The sequence below is a fragment of the Rhineura floridana genome, chromosome 5 (assembly GCF_030035675.1).
Source record: "Rhineura floridana isolate rRhiFlo1 chromosome 5, rRhiFlo1.hap2, whole genome shotgun sequence".
Classification (NCBI taxonomy): domain Eukaryota; kingdom Metazoa; phylum Chordata; class Lepidosauria; order Squamata; family Rhineuridae; genus Rhineura; species Rhineura floridana.
This window is the reverse complement of record NC_084484.1, coordinates 91088127-91105056: the sequence shown is the minus strand read 5'-3', so window position 1 is coordinate 91105056 and position 16930 is coordinate 91088127.

The following is a 16930-nucleotide window of genomic DNA, read 5'->3' as shown; positions in this document are numbered from 1 at the left end:
ATCTTGTCACAGTAATTTTCTGCACCTTTGAAAAATACAGAAGGAATTCATTTTGCGATTTCAAAATCCTTCACTAAATTTGAAAGGTCTGACCTTTTCTTATGTCATCCATCTCTACTACCTTTTGTTTCATGAAGTTTTCCTTTCCCTTCTTTTTTTCTCTGTTTGATTCTTTGCTTCTATTCTGCAAGCTGATCATAAAGCAAGAAGAAGAAAAAACAATCCTGTAACTCCTGTTCTTCCAGAATGAGTGTTAGAGGAATGTGCTGGTTTCTACAGATGTGAAGTACTGAAGTTTATAAGCAGCTAAGCTTTTTTTTTCATGTTACATGTACTATTTGACAACTTACAAATATTTCACAAACTATAAGTCATTCTGACCATTTTTTCCCTTACTCAAGATTTCTGTAGTTAAGGCATGAGACATTCTTTGTTACAACTGCAGTAATACCTGAGTTAACTAAGTAGATGCATTCCTGGACAAAAATAGAAGAGCCGTTCAATATATTTCAGCAACCTTTTTATTCAGAACTAACAATACACATATCTGAAATTAAACAACCAGGTCAGGTAAGCCTTGCATACAGACCACTTGATGCCTTCTTCCCAAATGCATGCAGGGATGCCTGCTTTATCTTTTTTCTTTTATCATGTAGCATCTTGCTGTAGCAATCTAAAGCTTTGAGCACAGTTCTCCAGTTGACCAGGTAGGCAAGGGGCAGCTGCTACCACCACCCTGTGCTTGTGCTTTCTCTTTCTCTCTGCCATCCTCCCCTACACTCAACCAGACACGTTTGAAGTAACGTGAGCACATGAAGCACTGTTTACTGCAGAGGTGTCTGTGCCATTTGGCATTCCAGCCACATGTGAGAGAGCTGCCTGCAGCAGACACAATCCAGTAGACAAGGAGCCACATTCTGGCCATATCAGAGCGTGCACACACCCCTGCACCCAAAAAAGACTTTGTTAAAAGGAGCTTCTTTCCTGGAGGATTTGTTAACAGGTATTACTGTATGTGATAATTTTAGTATTTCATTAGTATGAAATCTGGTGTGGAGGATCTCCTTGTTGAGAGGTATGAGCTAGCCACATTTCATGGATATCAAAATGCTGAGTTTCAACAGTTTACAAATTGGGGACACAAGGTTTTTTGGGGGGTTCTAGATGTTTCTCACCATTTTTGTTGGATGAGAAAAAATTTAAACCAGGAGTAAGGAACCTGTGGCCCTCCAGTTGTTGGATTCCATCTCTCATCAGCCCCAGTCAATGGTCAGAGATGATGGAAGTTGTGTCATAACATTTGCAGGACCACAAATGTTAATAGCTGATTAACCCTCCACCATCTGGTTTAAACATTGCTTTCTGGAGTTATAGATCAGAATCTCAAGTATGCTGCTGAAGTGTGTCTTGTTTTGTTTTTGTGCACTTGTAATGTGATGTTTCCCAGTTCTCATGTTGTTTAGTGGAGAGAAATAGAGATGGGCCATACATCATGCATCCTCAGTGGCAGCTGCTACTAGGAGAAGTAACCAAGTTTGCAGTTGGGAGAAAAAATCGTTTGGAGAAAAGTTATCTGCTAATCAGGGCAAGCTCAATGTACTTTGTAACACCAGAACAGCTAAAATATTTTCCACCCTCACCCCAAAGAGAAGAGGCTGAATAGATGATACTAAGGAAAAACAAGCTGGTTGTGGGCAGGCAAGGGGAGAGCCTGAAAGGATGTGAGAAAGCAAAGGCTACATGATATACCTGTCTACTCGGAAGTAAGTCCCATTGAGTTCTGCAGAGAGAAAATAATGTAGATAATTACAATGATGATTAGCAACTCTTGCAAATAAAGCCAGGGGCTTACCCTGTGATGGCGAGACCACACCATTATATGAGGCCACATCCTGTCCAGATACCTAGGACCTAGTTCTCACTGAGATTGTAAACCTGCGTCTGGGGGTGGCAATTCAGATTACAGATGAGGGTTCATGTAATTGAATTCTCCATACAAAAGATTCCCTGCAGATAGAAAACCAGCCTGTCAGTGTCAGAAAAGGGCTAGGTTAGAACCACTCTCCCTATTAGAGTTTTCTACGTGGAAGGTTGCATGGGGATGTGTATTTAAAGATGTGAGCCTTCACCCAACAGTCTGAAGTACAATCTAGGCATAGTCTTGCTACTTCCATAACAACTAGGCCTAGGCTGTTTGGGGGCTTGTGTTACACAGTGCATCTTGTGTCCTGCCCAAAGTTGAAGAACTCAGACTCGGACATGGTTGTGTTTTTTTCTTTTATTGTAGAAAGAGACAGCTTCAGTTCAGTGCACTTCATGAATCTATCAACACTTACTCGGAACTCAGCATCTCTCTAGAACTAGCTAAGAGTGACTTCGCAACATTGACTCAGTAACTGCTCCCCCTCTGAGTCCACTTAAGTAGGCTGGGTGGGCTTCCTGCTTGCATATGTCAACGCAACGTGTGTCAGTGTTGAGAGAGCGCGTGTAAGCAAAGACTCCGCCTTCACTGGGTTTGTTGAATGTCCCGCAGCCTTCACCTCCTGGCAAGAGGCGAAGGTGGGGCCTCAGCCACCTTCTCGTCTTCCCCCTCTGATGAAGGGGGGTTGATAACTGACAGTCTGGGCGTGTGAAGTGGGGGTGCGCCCAGTTGGGAATCGTCTGAAGGGCCAGGTTGAGTTCTCACTGTGGGGGCCAGAGTTGTGGGGGCTGAGCTGTCAAGGATGGAAGCTGGGGCACCTTCAAAGTCCATTCCCCTACTTGGCCCCTTCCTGGGTTGATCAACCCAGTCCAAGTCCTTATCCTCTGCCTTGCTTTTGTCTGATCACCCCCTTCCAGTAGGGCTCATGACATCATCCCCCCCCCTCCATGCCGAATCTCCATCCCAGAGGCTTAGGTTTGTCAGGATAAAGTTCATGGAACTCTCACCTGATCCGGTGCATGGACATCTGGTGCTGCCTTGCAGGATCTTTCCTCGGGTCCGAAACCCTGCCAGTGGCTCAAATACTGCAGCTTCTCTAGGTGCTGGCGAAAGTTGATAATCTGCTCCACCTCATACTCCTCTTGTCTGTCAACCAAGACTGGTGGGGGTGGGGCATCGGGTACCTGGTAGGGGACCGGTGGTTTCAAACTGTAAAACACTGGGTGGATCTTCATAGGAGTGGGCAAGCATAAGTGGAATGCAACTGGGTTGATCTGTGCCTCTGTTTCGAAGGGCTCCACCCTCTGAGCCTCTAACTTATGGCAGGGAAGTCTTATTGGCAAGTAACATGTGGAAAGCCATACCTTATCTCCCACCTGTATCTCAGGGCCAGGCTAGTGGTGTTGGTCAGCAACTCTCTTCTACGTGGCCTTAGCTCTGGCTAGTTGCTCCTGTAACAGTTCTTGCATCGCCTGCAACTCTTGCACAAATTCTGCTGCCACAGGAATGGCCAGGATAGAGTTGGGAGTGGGGAAAGTATGAGGGTGATAGCAATAATTGGTGGAAAATGGTGTCTGCTGAGTAGATGCATGTACAGAGTTATAGGCGAACTCAGCCAGGGGCAATAAAGACACCCAATTATCCTGCTGGTAGTTGACATAGCAGTGGAGATATTGCTCAAGGGTGGCATTCACCTTTTCTGTTTGTCCATCTGTCTGGGGGTGGTGTGAGGACAACAGCCTTAACTCGATTTGTAACAGCTGCAACAGGGTGTGCTAGAAGTGGGCTGTGAACTGGGGTCCCTGAACTGAGACCAGACTGGTTGGGAGTCCGTGCAGCTGGAAAATGTGTTGAACGAATAACTGTGACTGTCAGCACACAGACACATGGGATGAAATTAGCCATTTTACTGAAGGCATCTGCAACCACCAGAACAGTAGTTTTCCCCTGAGAAGCGGGTAGGTCCATGATAAAGTCCAGGGTCACCATTCGCCATGGTCTCTAGAGTGTGGGGAGTGGCTCAAGCAGTCTTGCTGGTCACCCAGGGGCATGCTTAGCCCTCATACACGTAGGGCAGGATTGGACATATCTCTCAATGCCATGCTTTATCCTTGGCCACCAGAAGTTACACGTGACCCCCTGTAGAGGTGCAAACTGTCTGAAATGTCCCACGGTCAGGGAGTCATGACATTGCTGAAGAACTTTGGCTCAGATCTCCCCTGGAGGCACGTACAGGGCTTCCTCCCCCGGGAGAATCCCAGAGCATAGTCCTAAGGAGGCTGCTCCAGCTCCCACACCCTCTCCTGGGCAAAAGGGTCTTGCTCTTGAGTGTGGTGCAGTTTCTTGAGCCATGGATCAGGAGAAGCTGCCACCACCAGCTTTTCCAGGGGTATGATATGTTGTAGCGGGGACCAAGGCCAGGCTTCATTATACTCCGGCTTGCGGGACAAAGCATCAGCCCAGTGGTTCTGCACTTGGGGTATGTAGTTAATGTGGAAATGGGACCTAGTGAACAATCGTGCCCAACACACTTGCCATTGGTTCAACTTGTGAGCTGTCTGGAGATTCTCAAGGTTCCGATGGTTGGTGAAGACCTCTTCCTCATCTCGAGCCCCTTCCAGGAGGTGCTGCCATATCTCAAATGCATCGCAGATGGCTAGCAGCTCCTTCTCCCAAACAGTGTAGTTTCTCTCCACACTAGTCAGCTTCTGCAAGAAGTAGGTGTAGGGCAGTAATCCCCCCCTTTTTTCGACTGCTTGTAACAACACTGCTCTGATGGCCACATCCGAGGCATCTGTCTCCACCACGAAAGGTCGGTGGGGGTCTGCATGCTGGAGTATGGGTTCTGAGGAGATCAGCAGCTTTAGTTGCTCAAAAGCCTGTTGGGCTGCGTCGGTCTAATGAAGGACCAGGTCCCTTTAGGCAGTCTGTTAGTGGGGCTGTAATCTTGGAGAAGGCAGCGATTAAACATCAGTAGTTGGTAGCAAACCTCAGAAATCATTGTAGGTCCTTTTTAGTTTTGGGGAGGTGCCAAGAGAGCACACAACGCACCTTTCCCGAGTCCATCTGCACACCTGTGGGGGTAATCCAGTATCCCAGGAAGTCCAGGGTGCTCAAGTCGAAGCCGCACTTCTCAAGTTTGGCATACAGGTGATGCTCTCTCAGTCTTTGCAGCACCGTTTGCATATGCACCTCCTGCTGTTCTGGGGAGTCAGAGTAAATAAGGATGTCATCTAAATAGACTACCATAAACTGATCCAGGTAGTCCTGGAAGATGTCATTCCTGAAAGTTTGCTGGGGGGTTCGATAGTCCAAATGGCATGACCAGGTATTTGAAGTTGCCATACTGAGTCTTGAAGGCAGTTTTCCACTCATCCCCCTCCCTGATCCTGACAAGGTGTAGGCTCCGCGCAAGTCCAGCTTTGTGTATATCTTGGCCGTTTGCAGTCGGTCCAACATCTCATTGATGAGGGGGAAAGGGTAGCTGTTGGGGATGGTGATCTTGTTCAGCTCATAGTAGTCATGACAGGGACATCACTCCCCACTTTTCTTCTTGACCAACAGTAACAGGGCCACAGTGAGAGACTTGGATGGTCAGATAAACCCCTGCTGCAGGTTCGCCTCCAGGAACTCCGTCAACGCTGCCAACTCTGGCTCAGACAAAGAATATATGTGTCCCAAAGGGATTTTGTCCCCAAGAGCAAGCCTATAGCTAGTTGTAGGGATGGTGGGGTGGCAACTGGCCAGCCTTCTTATCAAAGACGTTCCGATATTCTTGGTATTTCGTAGGTAGGGAAACCTCGGGTGGGAGCGTAGCTGCCAGCATCACTGGGGAAGCTGTCTCTGGAGGCTGGCAATGCTGTGCGCAATTGTCCAATTGGAATGTCACTGTTGCCTTCCCCCAGAAGATGAGAGGATTGTGCCAACCAGGTCATTCCCAGTACCACTGTGAATTGGGGCAAGGTGGCTAGGTAAAAGGACAGTCTTTCTACATGCCCCAGTAGCTCCACTTGCAGTCCAGTCATGGCCTGGGTGATGACACCCAACATCAGGTGCCGCCCATTTAGTTTCCATGGACAGGGGAGTCTTTAGCTCAATGATTGGAACGCCAAGTCTTGTGGCAAAGACCAAGTCCATAAAGTTGCTGGATGTGCCTTAGTCAACCATAGCAAACACTTGCCTGTCTTGGCCCAATGGCAATCCTAAACGGATTGGCAAATTGAGGTGGGCTTTGGTGGGATAGGACTAACTTGAGGTCACTGGCTTATGGTCGATCCCAGCTCATGGACCTCTATGAGAGCTGGGATTTGTAGTTTTCCTGCACCAGAGCCTTTTCCGACTTGGAGGGGCACGCCTTTGACTTTGACTCAGCAACAGCTCCCCCTTCCCAAGTCTAGTTAAGTAGGCTTGGTGGACTTCCCACTTATGTGTGCCAATTGTCAGTGTTGAGAGTGCATGCATAAGTGAAGACCAGAGCTTGGAAAAGTTACTTTTTAAAACTACAACTCCCATCAGCCCCAGGCAGCATGGCCACTGGATTTGGCTGATGGGAGTTGTAGTTCAAAAAAGTAACTTTTCCAAGCTCTGGTGAAGACTCCGCCTTAACTGGGTCTATTGAATTTCCCACCTCATTCACCTCCTAAACACATGTGCAGAGCATGGGAAACAAGCAGGACGAACTTGAATTCTTAATACAGGAGGGCAATTATGACTTGATAGGTATAACTGAAACTTGGTGGGATGACTCCCATGAATGGAATACAGCAATTGAAAGATACAACTTGTTCAAGAAGAACAGAAGGAATAAAAAGGGAGGTGGAGTTGCGCTATATGTTAAAAACATATATCCCTGCACAGAAATACAGGAAGATGAGCTTGGTAGCTCCACCGAGAGTATCTGGATTAAAATTAATGGGGCAAGTAACAAAAGGAATGTGGTGCTTGGAGTCTACTACCGACCACCCCATCAAGGAGAAGATAAGAATGTAACTTTTCAAAACCGAATTGCCAATATTTCGAGGAGGCACGATGTAGTAGTAATGGGGGGTTTCAATTTTCCAGATATCTGTTGGGAGACAAATTCTGCCAAACACGGCCCCTCCAAGAAATTTCTGACTTGTGTTGCAGATAACTTCCTCCTACAGAAAGTGGAGGAAGCAACCAGAGGATCAGCTATCCTTGACTTGATTCTAACCAAGAGAGATGATTTGGTGGATAAAGTGGCAGTTACAGGACCTCTGGGGGAAAGTGACCACGCCATACTTAAATTCTTGATTTTAACAGAAGCGAAACCTGAGAGTAGCCACACGCGCACCCTGGACTTCAGGAAAGCTGATTTTAATAAACTCAGAACAATTGTAAGTATGGTTCCATGGCAAGCCACCCTAATGAGAAAAGGAGTCCAAGATGGGTGGGAGTTTCTAAAAAAGAAAATTCTAAAAGCGCAATGGCAAGCAATTCCAACAAGGAAAAAAGGGGGGAAACAGCAGAAGAAGCCAATGTGGCTTCACAAAAAGCTTAGAGATGACCTGAAAACAGAAAAGGACACATACAGGAAGTGGAAAGAAGGCCAGGCCACAAAGGAAGAGTACAGGCAGGTATCACGGAATTGCAGGGATGGTGTCAGGAAGGTTAAAGCTGAGAATGAGCTGAGGCAAGCGAGGGATGCTAAAAGCAACAAAAAAGCTTTCTTCAGGTATGTCCATAGTAAAAGACAGAGAAAAGAAATGGTGGCACAGCTACTCAATGAGGATGACAAAATGATAGCAGATGACAAAGAAAAGGCAGAAGTGCTCAATTCCTACTTTGGCTCAGTCTTCTCCCAAAAAAGGGCCTATGACCCTCCCGGGAAACATGAAGTAGAAGGGGCAGGATTGGACCTTGAGATTGATAGACAAATGGTCAAGGAATACCTAATCACTTTGAATGAGTTCAAATCAGCAGGGCCCGATAAACTGCATCCTAGAGTATTGAAGGAACTGGCTGAAGAACTCTCAGAACTGTTCTCTATTGTCTTTGCGAAATCGTGGAGGACCGGTGAAATGCTGGATGACTGGAGGAGAGCTAATGTTGTCCCTATCTTCAAAAAGGGCAAGAAGGAGGAACCAGGGAGCTACAGACCAGTCAGCCTAACATCAATCCCTGGAAAAACTCTGGAGCAGATTGTAAAGCACTCAATCTGTAAGCACCTTGAAAGCAATGCAGTGATTACTAGAAGAACAAATCCTGCCAAACTCATCTCATTTTTTGATCGGGTAACCTCCCTTGTAGACTGTGGGAATGCTGTGGACATAATATATCTCCATTTCTGCAAAGCTTTTGACAAAGTGCCCCATGATATTCTGATTAGCAACCTAGCTAAATGTGGGCTGGATGAAACAACTATCAGATGGATCCACAGTTGGCTCCAGAATAGTACTCAAAGAGTGGTTATCAATGATTCCTTCTCAAACTGGGCGGAAGTAACGAGTGGGGTACCACAGGGCTCGGTCCTGGGCCCAGTGCTGTTCAACATTTTTATTAACAACTTGGATGAGGAGGTACAAAGCATGCTTATCAAATTTGCAGATGATACAGAATTGGGGGGCATAGCTAATACCGTGGAAGACAGAAACAAAATTCAAAGGGACCTTGATAGGCTGGAGCATTGGGCTGAAAACAACAGAATGAAATTCAACAGGGATAAATGCAATGTTCTACGCCTAGGAAAAATAAACCAAATGCACAGTTATAAGATGGGGGATACTCAGCAGTACGACATGTGAGAAGGATCTTGGAATTGTCGTTGATCACAAGCTGAATATGAGCCAACAGTGTGATGTGGCTGCAAAAAAGGCAAATGCTATATTAGGCTGCATTAACAGAAGTATAGTTTCTAAATCGTGTGAAGTACTAGTTCCCCTCTATTCAGCACTGGTTAGGCCTCATCTTGAATACTGCGTCCAGTTCTGGTCTCCAGACTTCAAGAAGGATGCAGACAAACTGGAACAGGTTCAGAGGAGGCCAACAAAGATGATCAGGGGACTGGAAACAAAGCCCTATGAGGAGAGACTGAAAGAACTGGGCATGTTTAGCCTGGAGAAGAGAAGACTGAGGGGAGATATGATAGCACTCTTCAAGTACATGAAAGGTTGTCACATAGAGGAGGGCCGGGATCTCTTCTCGATCGTCCCAGAGTGCAGGACACGGAATAATGGGCTCAAGTTGCAGGAAGCCAGATTTCAACTGGACATCAGGAAAAACTTCCTAACTGTTAGAGCCATACGACAATGGAACCAATTACCTAGAGAGTTAGCGGGGTCTACGACACTGGAGGCAGTCAAGAGGCAGCTGGACAGCCTTCTGTCGGGAATGCTTTGATTTGGATTCCTGCATTGAGCAAGGGGTTGGACTCAATAGCCTTGTAGGCCCCTTCCAACTCTACTGTTCTATGATTCTATGATCTGAATAGAAAATCCTAGCCCCCCCCCCTCTCTCTCACACACACACACTTTAAAAAAGTTTCAATTTTCAAGGAATGGAAATATCTGCACCTAGGATCTTAGAGAGCTGCTTCCAGTTAAGAGTTGTTTACATTTATTTCTTTGTTTTGTTTATTTGGAATATTTATATACCATCTTTCAACAAAAAGTTCTCAAAGCGTTTTACAGAGTAAAACTTGGGAAACAATAAGGGCATCCTATAATGAAAACCCTATTCATAGGGTCGCCATAAGTCAGAATCGACTTGAAGGCAGTCCATTTCCATTTTCATAAGCTCTTATTCTAGAGTTTTCACCACAGTTTCATCTGCATACTTCTTTCAATAGAAGACTTCTTGACTAATGTAGGCCTCATCAACAGTTGGTAGCAGCAGATCCAGGTTCTCAGGATTCTCAATGAAAGAGGAGAAACTGGGGGAATAGCAACATGAAAAGTCCTCTTCCAAGCTGTCTTCTTGCTTTTGTTGCCTCAGCTTACAGTTTACGTTTTCTGGAATATGTGAATTTCAAAAGCCTTACTTCTTTTAAAATGTCGATCCTAAAATGTTATTACTTCAAGTGCCACTCTTACAGTACCAAAGTCTGTAATTCTGTATCTGGAAGGAGCCTGCTGAACTGGTCAAGCCACTTTCTTTGTTAAGTGAATAGGTCCAGCCACATCTGTCAAGCGCCCCCATTAACATGCCTAAAGACTTGCTCAATGGCCTCCATGAGAACCATGGGGCTGTCTCAATTTGTTACTGGCCCAACGCATGTGTCGGGTCACACTCTTGATTTGATCTTCGCCACTGGTCATGGAGATGGTGATCTGGAGGTGGGGTATTTTTCATCTACTCCATTGTCATGGACAGATCACCGCCTGCTGAGTTTTAGACTTACAACGACTCTTTCCCTCTGCAAGGGTGGGGGACCTATTAAGTTGGTCCGCTCCCGGAGGCTTATGGATCCTATTGGTTTTCAGAGGGCTCTGGGAGTTTTTCCAGCTGATAGTACTGGCGCTCCTGTCGAGGCCTTGGTCGAACTGTGGAATACAGAGATGGCCCGGGCTATCGACACGATCGCTCCCGCGCATCCTCTTCGATGCAGAGCTCATACAGCTCCGTGGTATACCCCGGAGCTGAGAGTGATGAAGCAAGAGAGAAGGAGGCTGGAGTGCAGATGGAGACGAACTCCAGACGGATGCAATTATGCTTTGGTAAGTGCCTCTACTAAGTCGTACATAAAAGCGGTAAGGGCGGCGAAGAAGTCCTACTTCGCTGCCTCTATCAAGACATCTCTCTGCCACCCAGCAGAGCTTTTTAGGGTTGTACGAGGACTCTTACATTCTGGTCCTCAAGATACCATTGAAACATCTGAAGCTCGCTGTAACGACATCGCAGGGCACTTCCAAAATAAAATCGCATGCATCCGTAGGGACCTAGACTCTGATGTTATGACAGATGAATCCATTGAAGTGTCCAGAACACGGTCTTGTCTTTCATTATTGGATGAGTTTCAGTTGGTGCAGCTTGAGGAAGTGGACAAGGTGCTTGGAATGGTGCGGGCGACCATGTCTGCTCTAGATCCTTGTCCATCTTGGCTGGTCAAGGCTAGCAGGACTAGTACCACCGGCTGGGCCAAGGAAGTGATAAATGCTTCCTTGAGTGAGGGAGTAGTCCCTAGTAGCCTCAAGGAGGCAGTAGTGAGACCTCTTTTGAAGAAACCTTCCTTAGACCCAGATAACTTGAACAATTATAGACCGGTGGCAAATATCCCCTTTTTGGGCAAGGTTCTGGAGCGGGTGGTTGCCAATCAGCTCCAGGTGCTCTTGGATGAGACCGATTATCTGGATCCGTTTCAATCCGGTTTTAGGCCTGGTTTCGGCACTGAAACAGCCTTGGTCGCCCTGTACGATGACCTCTGTCGGGAGAGGGACAGAGGGAGTGTGACTCTGTTGATTCTCCTTGATCTCTCAGCGGCGTTTGATACCATCGACCATGGTATCCTTCTGGGGAGACTCGTGGAGTTGGGAGTTGGAGGCACTGCTTGGCAGTGGTTCCGCTCCTACTTGGCGGATCGTCGCCAGAAGGTAGTACTTGGGGAACATTGCTCGACACCTTGGACTCTCCATTGTGGAGTCCCTCAGGGGTCGATTTTGTCCCCCATGCTTTTTAACATCTACATGCAGCCTCTGGGTGCCGTCATCAGGAGTTTTGGAGTGTGTTGCCACCAGTACGCTGATGACACGCAGCTCTATTTCTCCTTTTCATCTTCTACAGGTGAGTCTGTGGATGTGCTGAATCATTGCCTGACTGCGATAATGGACTGGATGAGAGCTAATAAACTGAGACTCAATCCAGACAAGACTGAGACACTGCTGGTGAGTGCCTTCCCTGCCCACATGGTGGATGTTCACCCTGTTCTAGATGGGGTTACACTCCCCTTGAAGGAACAGGTTCGTAGTCTGGGAGTTCTTTTCGATCCTTCCTTGTCTCTTGAGGCCCAAGTGGCCTCGGTGGCAAGGAATGCGTTCTACCACCTTCGGTTGGTAGCCCAGCTACGCCCCTATCTGGACAGGGATGACCTCGCCTCAGTTGTTCATGCTCTGGTAACTTCTAGGCTGGATTACTGTAATGCGCTCTACGTAGGGCTGCCCTTGAAGACAGTTCGGAAGCTTCAGCTAGTGCAAAACGCGGCAGCCAGACTGCTGACGAGGACCAGCCGGTCAGCACATATAACACCTGTTCTGGCCCGTTTGCACTGGCTACCTATTTGTTTCCGAGCCAGATTCAAGGTGCTGGTTTTGACCTATAAAGCCTTACACGGCGTGGGACCGCAATATCTTGTGGAACGCCTCTCCCGCTATGAACCTACCCGGTCACTTCGCTCAGCATCTAAGGCCCTCCTCCGGGTACCAACCCATCGAGAAGCCCGGAGGACAGTTACTCGATCTAGGGCCTTTTCTGTAGTGGCCCCCGAACTGTGGAACAGCCTCCCCGAAGAAGTACGCCTGGCGCCTACGCTTCTATCTTTTCGGCGCCAGGTTAAGACCTGGCTATGCTCCCAGGCATTTTAAGCGTTTATGTTATAATTTTATATTTTTATTTTTTATTTTGTTGCTGCTTGTGTTTATTGTTTGTTGTCTGATTTTATTGTTGATATTTTGTATTTTAACTTTTTTGTACACCGCCCAGAGAGCCACTCGCTATGGGCGGTCTATAAATGAAACAAACAAATAAATAAATAAATAAAAATAGATATGTTGCCATAGGAACAAATGGCCAGGGATGCTCCTTGAGGAGAATAGCCTTCCCTCCACCCTGGACTGGGGCCAAGAAGTACCCTGTGTTTTAGTTAGACTGATGTGGAGCTGAGAGCTGGAAAGGCACATAGAGGCTTTGTCTCTGTGCTGAATCCAAGGCCATGGCTTTGTGGGACTTCCCTGGAAGCCTAATGGGGAAGCAAGATCTGTTAGAGTGTTAATGCTGTGAGCCCCTTCCATCTCAAGCCCAGGTTGTATTTATGTGTAAATAAAACCATATAACCGGAAGACATCACAGTCTCCACTGACCTACATTCCAAAGAAAACAAACCTTGGGTAAGCACTAGAACCCCTGGAAGTCTTCTCATCGCTCAGAGATTGGGGTGTGCACAACAATGCCAACAGAAATCAGAAAGTAGCAACACTAATGGATATTCATCCTCCTCCTTCTCCTCCTCAGATCCTACAGCAATGAACATGAGTCCCCAACACAATGTATTTGTACTGGTGTCTGTATGAAGGAAAGAAGCATTTGTAAAATGTATTGGGATGCATAGACAAGAAAGAATGCATACTACAACAGCAGACTTACAGTAGACAATATTGTGTCCTTGCTAGTTCTTCTATGAGAAAGTGCAATGGGAAACAAGGGGTTGTTTTGATTCATGAAAGATTAAAATGTGGTCTCCATAAGGCGTATTCTACCTTTTGAGTGACCTGGCAATCACATGGGAAAAGGCAGAAGCAGGAATAGAACCCAGGCTTCCTATTCCAGAAAGCAAGACTCTTTAACTACACAGTCAACAAACAGTAAAATATGCTTATTGTGGGGCCTTTGTGCAAAGTTGCCCTTTTACTAAAGCTCCAATTTGCATTCCTACAATAAATATAGAGGCAGAATGATGGAGCCTCATACTATGTGTCTTGGTCCATGAGCTATGTTCCCTTGCTGGGTATTATATATACTTGATACTGTGCCATGATTGACCAAAGTTAGTCAGAATCCTGATGTGGCTGAGGGGGAGAGCATTACCATACCAGGTGTAAAATAAATATGCCAGAGTAACACTTCTGCCAGCAAAAGGAGATTTATGAGCAGTGATTTATCTTTGGCCAGTGAGAATACTTTTATATGATCCTGCTGTAATTTACTTTAATGCGTTTAAGAGGTTAAATATCATACTCCAGGGGTTGCAGACAACTGCAAAAGTCTATAAAAGTTTTTGTTTTGAATTAAAAGCAAAGCTTTTATCTCTCTGGAACTGGTAAAAGATTCAGAGATGCACAGCATGTGCCCATGGAATCAGTGATTCAGCTACACAACTGTTTATCCCTAGTCAGTCAAAACACTTCCTTGTGAAAGCAGCTTCAGATATGGCTCCGGGTATTGGGGGAGGGGGGAGAGAGAGAGTGCAACGGCCTTGCTTCCTCTTTCTGCATTTCTCTAATGTTCAAAATGGAACTTTAGTCTTTCCTCCCCATGTTGGGAAGCACAAGTTTCTGATGCTGGGACACTTTGTGGATGTCATCATGGAGTACAATAATGTAGAAGCACAGAAGAAGTGTAGTATAGAGCAGTATAGAGTAAAAATATAGTATAGAGTGCATCTGCTTTTTGTTCCTACATCTCTGTCATTTGTTGCTGTTATTACCTGTCATTAGTAATAATCATAATAATCATAATAATTGTTTTTGTTGCTGTAATTAGATTTCTTACCTGCCCTCCACTGTGAGGTCCCAGGATGGATTACAACCATTTAAAAAAGACGCAACTCCAAAAAATATGAAGGTATATGCATAAAGATTTTTAAAATGGAATTTGGCTCTTTATACAGTACAAGATATTACAGGATATATCTTTATAATATTTTTATTCAATTTTCAACAACGTATAACTAATAAACAAAAGAACAACAGAGTACAAACATCCTTTGTGTACAATAAAAATAATCACAACAGTCAACACAGAGTGTGAGTCAATTATTACAAGCCTTCAGTCTCAGTTGGGTGGGGAGGACTGTTCCAAATTAACTCTTCCACATAGAAATTTGTGTCAGCGGCGGATGCACCATATTTCCATCTCTATTCATGAAAGATAAGAAGGGTAACCAAATGACATCAAAGTTATCATGTTTTGCTACTCCTTTGAGTACCCTGTGATGATTAAGCCAACCTCTCTGATAGAGCCATATCCCAAACACTGTCCAGCCATCTTGTCAAATAGAATCCCATTGTTTTCCAGTGCGCTGTCAGTTCTAAGTGAGCCACTGCAAACAACAGTGTGACAAGCTCCCAATGGACCCTCACCTTGGCTTATTGAAAATATGAAGGTATATGCATTAAAAAATTAACAAATGACAGCATATCTCTGTACAACTCTTTTCAATCCATATGATTCTGTGTTTTCATTTTTTCTTTAATATTCTAACTCTAAAATTGTCCTAATTTCTTACCTTCTTGTTTCTAAACATTGGAGAGCAAGTGTAGTATAATGATCAGAGTGCTGCGTGTGCTGGATTAGAGCTCCGGGAGACCAGAGTTCAAATCCCCATTGAGCTACAAAGCTCACTGAGTGACCTTGGGCCAGTAAATGTCTCAACCTAACCTACCTCACAGGATTGTTGTGATGAAAACTGTGGCAACCACCTTGAGCTCCTTGGAGCTACGGTTGTATACAAATGTAATAAATAAATAAACAAAGCAAATAAGAAACAGAGCAAGAGTGAGAGAGAACTGTGGTGAATTACTTACACTATCTGAAACAGTTTATGCAGAAAATTAGGGCCGCTTCTGAGTTTTTTTTAAATAAAACATTAACAATAGTTAAAACAAGAGAATAGGTGGGTTCTAAAATATCTCAAGTGTCAAGGGCCAGGGTAAAGAGGTGTGTCCAGCATTTGCAATGAAGGTGCTAGACACACCTCTGGGGAGAGAAGTCCACAACTAAGGGGCTGCCCCCACAGAGAATGCCCCCTACTGGGCCACCACCTCCAAGCATCTGAGGCCAGTGGAACTATTAATGGGTTCTCCTCTGCTGGCCTCATCACCCAAGATGGTCTGTATGGAAGGAGGTGGTCTTTCAGATGTTTGGGACCTAAGTCATGCCCAAAACTGCTCTAAGAGAACAGGTTCTTTGAATCTCATGAGATGTCACATATTGCATATAGGTAAAATCCAACCACAAGCTATTGTTTGAAATTTTCATGTTAAAATGGTAGAGTTAACATGCACTTGGAACATGGAGAGATAAGGAGGAAATCAAGAGCATGTCTGGCAGGAAAATCAAAGAACAAATGCTAACTTAATGTTATGTTTCTGCTATCCTAAAACAAAGACTGTGTTACACTGGAAAAATCTAACTTTTTGACTTGGTGCATGTTTGGCCAGTAAAGATTAGTAAAGGCATATCACTGCATCTCCATCACAGTCACCAAAATATTGTGAAGAAAGGCTTGCATGCAAGCAATGAAGGGTTAATTAATTCCTGTTATGTGACATGAATGACAACCCTTTCCACAGTAAATGTGGTCATGCAAGCAGCATCTCTATAGTGGCAAGTGTGCAGTTCCTTGTTGCTTCTTTGGGTCCGTTTTGTATTTTATATATGCTGGTGCTTGACCAAAATATATAAATTCATTCATTCATTCATTGGGACCTTTACTATTAGGAAAGCCAGGCCCAGAGTTGCATTGGCTTTTCTTGGATCTTAAGAGCCCTCCATTTTCCTTGCTACCATCAATGCCACACAAGTCTCCATATTCGGTCCCTCACATCTTCAGCTAAAGGGACTCAGCAGTGCTGGAAAAGACAACTAATACTACCAAATCAAATCAAATCAAATCAAATCAAATCAAATTTTATTATGCGGTTAGAGACCCAATATACAAACTGATTAGTCAAACTGACTAAAAAACAACATACACTATACAAAAAAGTATAAATAGCAGTACATCATTAAAATAGGACATAGTTATGTAAAAAGGAATTTTCTTGCGTATAACTTGGATGGAGTGAATACGACCTGGACTAGAGCCAATGTATCTAGTAAAGAGGGATTTTATTCAGTTTTAAGAATAACTATGCATTTCTGTTTAGATTCACTTGCAAAAGTTAAATCTATTTTCAAAATAAAAGCATAGTATTTAAATGCTTTAAAAAAAACTAATACAAATCTTTATTCATTTATATTTAGTTAAAAACATTTATATCCACTGTGCTGTATGTTGAGGGCTCAGAACACAGCATTTCATCTTCTTCCTTTCCTACTGCCTTCCATCTCTCCATTCCA